The sequence below is a fragment of the Mus caroli genome, chromosome 5 (genome assembly GCF_900094665.2).
Source record: "Mus caroli chromosome 5, CAROLI_EIJ_v1.1, whole genome shotgun sequence".
NCBI classification, from domain to species: Eukaryota; Metazoa; Chordata; class Mammalia; order Rodentia; family Muridae; genus Mus; species Mus caroli.
The window spans coordinates 99506399-99511850 of NC_034574.1; the positions used below are offsets into that span (position 1 = coordinate 99506399).

Genomic DNA, 5452 nt, shown 5'->3' on the forward strand with positions numbered 1-5452 from the left:
CAAATATTTCACATAAGCATTAAACAAGACAGTGAAGAAATGTTGAGCCAAAATCTAAAGACGAGAAACCTTTTCAGCCACTTGCAGTGAAACCTGTTTTTTTCTCAGGATAAGACCTAGAAAGAAAGCTTGGAAACTAGGTTGGAGCCCATGGTCACAGGGGACCAATCAAGACAAAACCAAAGAGCACACAAACTAGGTTTGCCACAATCGAGATCTTACTGCCTGTGGGCCATTTGATTAGGCCAAATAAACTCAAAAGGTGCCTTACCCTGTTCTAAAGCGTTAACACCCGAACACTTGGCAGAAGTGAGTAAAAATCTTAAAGGTAAAGATGCTCTTGGGGGGTGGGGACAGACGGATGGTTCATCGGTTAATGTTCTTATAGCTCTTGCAGAAGATGCAGGCTTGATACCCAGCGCTGACACGGTGGTTCCCACCCACCCATAACTCCAGTTCCAGGGATCTGCCACTCTCTTTTAACCTCCGCTGGTAGCAGGCACACTTGTGATACACATGCACGTATGCAGGCAAAGCATTCAAACATATAAGTCCTTCTTTAAAAGATAAACCAAAAAAGAAAAAAAAAAGAAAGAAAGAAAAAGAAAAAGAAAAAAAAAGATGCTATCTTAGGCTGCAAGATAGTTAAATGGTTTTCAAATCTAATGTCCAGCATATAGGCAAGCATTTGGGCACAGACAAGGAAGACCACAGCACATCGTGCACAGCTTGGACACAGGGCAGGAAAGGCAACTAGCTATAGAATCTGATCCACAGCTATTTCAGATTCCAGACTTATCTGGCCCAAAGGTGTGTGTGTATGGGGTGGGGGTGGGGGTGGGGGTGGGTACCTAAAACAGTAAAGTATATCTAAAGAGAGAACCAGACAATATTCTAGGCCTCCATTAACTGTACAAAATTAGGGCATCAGTGGGCAGGCTTAACTGGAGCTGTGAAATGAGGAAAGGTCAAGCGGTCAACAGACAAAATGTGGCTGACGTCGGCTGGCAGGCTGTCCTCTACAGTCTGAGTGCACCACACAAGTCACACATGTAAAAAAATTTAAAAGAAAGGCTATAAATATCCCACAGAGTGGAATGAGGACTTAGCATCTATTTAATTGGAATCTCAAAAGAACAAGAGGAAAAAAAAAGTTTAGCGATAAGAAATTTCCAGACTTCAAAAGAAATCCCAAACTTGACAATTAAAAAAAAATCCTCACATACATAGAGTGTATGAATTTAAAACAACTAGCATTAAGTATAAATACCTTAGGGCTGGCCAGGGAATTTAGGCAAGCTTGCAATTCTTCCTTTGTTTTTAGAGACGGGTGGTGGTGGGGAGTTTTCTGAGGGGCCGTGTCTCCGAATGTAGACCAAGAGGACCTCAGAGATCTGCTTGCCTCTGCCTCTTTGCGATGGGATCAAAGGCATGGGCCACCGCACCTAGACCTATATATAGCTTATTTTAAAATGAGCAACAGCTGTCTTAGGAGGGGCAGGTGGATAATGGTAGAGAAACAAGATCACTGCAGTGTGTCTGTTAATTGCCAATCTACAACTCCACACTCCAGGGTTAACTGGGTGATGGTGGTGTACACCCAGTGCTCAGGAGGCAAAGATAGGCAGACCTCTGTGAGTTCAATACCAGCCTGGTCTACACAGAGACCCAGTCTCAAACAAACAAAACCCCACACCAAACCACACCAAAAAAGAATGTGAAGGGGCTGGAGAGACGGCTCAGTGGTTAAGAGTGCATGCGGCTCTTGCAAGGGACCAGAGTTTGGATTCAAGCAGGGTCTTAGGGTTTTACTGCTGTGAGCAGACACCATGACCAAGGCAACTCTTATAAAGACAACATTCAATTCGGGCTGGTTTACAGATTCAGTCCATTATCATCAAGGCAGGAGCATGGCAGCGTTCAGGCAGGCATGGTGCAGGAGGAGCTGACAGCTCTACATTTTCATCTGAAGGCAAACAGGAGAAGACTGGCTTCCAGGCAGCTAGGATAAGGGTCATAAAGCCCATGCCCACAGTGACACACCTACTTCAACAGGGCCACGCCTCCTAATAATGTCACTCCCTGAGCCAGGCATATTCAAACCGCCAGAGTCTACCTGGAAAAGCCATGTGAAGTGTCTTAGAGGCTAACTCTAAAGTGCAGCTGACATTACAGCAAGCACCTTAACATGCAAAGTCATATACTGTTTCATCCATCTCTCAAAACTGAGCAAAACAGCAAGAATTAGAGCTGTTAAATAAGTGAATGTCAAGACCAGAGTCCCTTAACCCATCCTCCATCCGACACTGTAGGATGTGACGAGGTGTGCTTTCTGAACAACTGCCATTCCCGTGTAAAGCCTCCACTGTGTCAGCACACCAGCTCTTTGATGTACCACTTAGAGTACTAGGACTGTTCCCTAAAAAGCAGCCCAGGCTTTTCTAGCCTATTTACCTGTTCATGCTGCCGTGGACAACCCTGCATTTACGCACAGGTGGGCTGCACAGCTAAACTCAATGGGTTAAAAAAATGAAAGAAGAAAAGGAAAAAAAATGAAGACCTGAATTTGGGAGAAACATGTTAGAAGGATCAGGGAAGAGTTGAGGGGAAGGGAGTGGGGTGGATATCAGCTCCAACCTCTGGAGCCACGCATCATCTGTGGAATGCTGCACCCTCAACACTTTCAAGCTCTTCCACCTACCTGACCTCAGAACTGACTCCCTCCAGCAGTGACCAACATTTTGGAGGAACTTGAAAGTACAAAAAAGGCAGCCAGGCGAGGTAGCACACATCTTTAATCCCAGTGCCTAGGAGGCAGGGGCAGGTGAATCTTTGAGTTCAAGGCCAGCCTGGTCTACAGAGTGAGTTCCAGGATTAGACACTGCTACACAGAGAAGCCCTGGGGTGTGTGCGTGTGACTCTCAGTGTGAATAAGCAAGTGCAGAGGCTGCTTCTTACCCTCCCAATCAATTTGGAAGCTTCACTCCAACATCATCAATCAAAGCAGGGGATAAGGACTGGCGTGAGGACCTGCCCAGCTCCTCACAGACTGCCACGCTAAATATCACAAGCAATGTGGAAAACCCCCACAAAACTACTCAGGTGAAGTCAGATCTGGCAGATATCAACTTGTCTACTATGGACTCAAAATCAACGTTTAGGAAAGACAAAAATCTCCGAGATCAATGAAAAGCAGCAGGCTCCAATTTTCTCAGAGCCAGACCAATGGGTTACAGAAAGAGGAAAGGGAAACAATACAATGGACAAGCTGCATTAGGGTTGCCTGTTGAAAACAGGAGGTGGGGAGCCTGGTGGTAATGGTCAAGACACACTGTTGACATATATGGAACTGCCAAAGAATAAGCTATTCTATTAGAAGTCAAGGGACAGAAAAACTTCCAAATATATACAGAGAAATGGCTATCCAGATGCAACAGGAATTCAGATCGCCAGATGTAGCCAGAGCAGTCTGTCCATAGCACACTACATCAGAATGCCAACCTTAGGGCAAACACATCAGGTGACACACATCTCTTACTAGTAATCCTCACAGCCAGCAAACCTTGGAATGACCAGTTCAAGCCAGGAAGGAAGTAACTACCAAAAAAGACTGCAATGTCCAGCAAGTCTATCTTTTAAAGTTGACAGAGAAAAAGTCACTGCTAGACAAGTACAAACTAAGGCAGTTAGAAACCACCAAGTAGGTGACATTTATTGGAGTACCATATACATCGAAGATAGCTGCAGTCACAGTTAAGTTCCATAGGAACAGTGTATGTGTATGGACAGAGGCAGCCAGCCAGAGCAGATCTGAGCCTCCACATCCTTTCACCACATTTCGACTTCTCCCTTGCTGCTCTGCACTTTGCTATGCAGAGGAGCAAGCTCCTGCATCTCTCCCGGACATCTCCATCCCACCCTGGCCCCCCATGCCTCCACTAGGGCTGGGAGCAGGGACACCGAGGGCCACTAATCCTAATCCAGCCCCTACCCCCTCAGAGTAGGCATAGCCTCTTCCTGTCATCCCAACTGCCATGACACTTCAAAAGGAGCCCTTCCTACAGGGCCTCCACCGAGGTCAAGAACAAGATTGAATCCAAGTATTGACAGGCAGAGGAAAAATCTGTGCAACTGGCATAAAACTCTGCAAACTCCTACACAAGCTACAGCCAGGCTCTGTGAAGAAATTCAACAAATCTTCAATAAACTAGCCTCAGTTGGAGACTACTGGCAACCTTATTAAAGCTATTCAGGGTTAGCCCCATTGAGATATTTGAAGCAAATGATCTTTTTTAGAATAGCAACATAACCCAAGCTCAGACTATGTTGGTAGCTCTAGCAGATCTGGTGAAAACAAAGGATTCCATACAACCATTGACACTGGAACTAAGTACACAGAAAAACAAATATGTTTTGATGAAGGCAAATTAAAGGCTAGCCATAGTGTAATTGGTTTACAGATGGGAACCAGCAAATGTGCCAGCCAGGCTGGGATCTTATACCAGGTACCAAGAGAAACATCTACTTCTAGAGGCTAACATTACAGCCACTGGACAAGTCAACTCTTTCCCTACAGATGGGTACCAACAAGATTGTTTCCCAGACAGGAATGATTGTGTATAGCCTTGAGTGGCAAGTATATGTCCCCAAGTACTGTGCTGCCCTCACAGAACCTGTCCTTCAAAATGGAAGCCAGGGCATAGGGACAAATGGTCAGAAGTCAGTGACAGCAATTATCAGGCAGACTACCTGTATGAATATCATGGTGGGAAGTATGGCAGCATTTGGGCAGACAGGGTGCTAGAGGAGGAGCTGAGGGTTCTAGATGTTAACCCAAAGGCAGCCAAGAGGAGATTAGATTCGCAGCAAAGAGGAGACTAGATTCCACACTGGGCAGAGATTGAGCTTAGGAGACCTTCAAAGTCTACCTCTACAGTGACACACTTCCTTCAACAAGGCCCCACCTACCCCAACAAGGCCACACCTCCTAATTGTGCCACTCTCTATGGGTCAAGCATTCAAATACATGAATCTTTGGGGGCCATACCTATTCAAGACCCCACAGGCGTGCAGCCCTGACTTATGTACAATGCATTTAGTCCAACGTCACAAGTCCCCATAGTCCACCACAGTCTCAATGATGTTTAAAAGTCCAAAGTTTAAAGTCTCTTCTGAGATTTATGCAATCTAACTGTAATCACAAAGCAGGTCACATACTTCCAACATACAATGGCATAGGGTATACATTACCATTCCAAAACACAGGAAAGGGAGCATATAATACTGTCTTGCGCGCATCCGACTTGCCAGCAAGAACAACACTGCAACAGGATCCTTCTGCACACGTTTATTGGGAGAGCTTGATTGCAGAGGTGAAGAGACCCCAAGCCCAGAACTGGTGCTGCTTATATAGGCCTAGGAGAGGCGTGTCTCACACCCGGATTGGTTGTGC

General features: G+C 45.7%; 1 pseudogene; it reads left to right on the forward strand.

The window, feature by feature from the left end:
• Positions 1-4038: 4038 nt before the first annotated feature.
• On the forward strand, positions 4039-4881 carry LOC110294912 (annotated as a pseudogene).
• Positions 4882-5452: the final 571 nt, after the last annotated feature.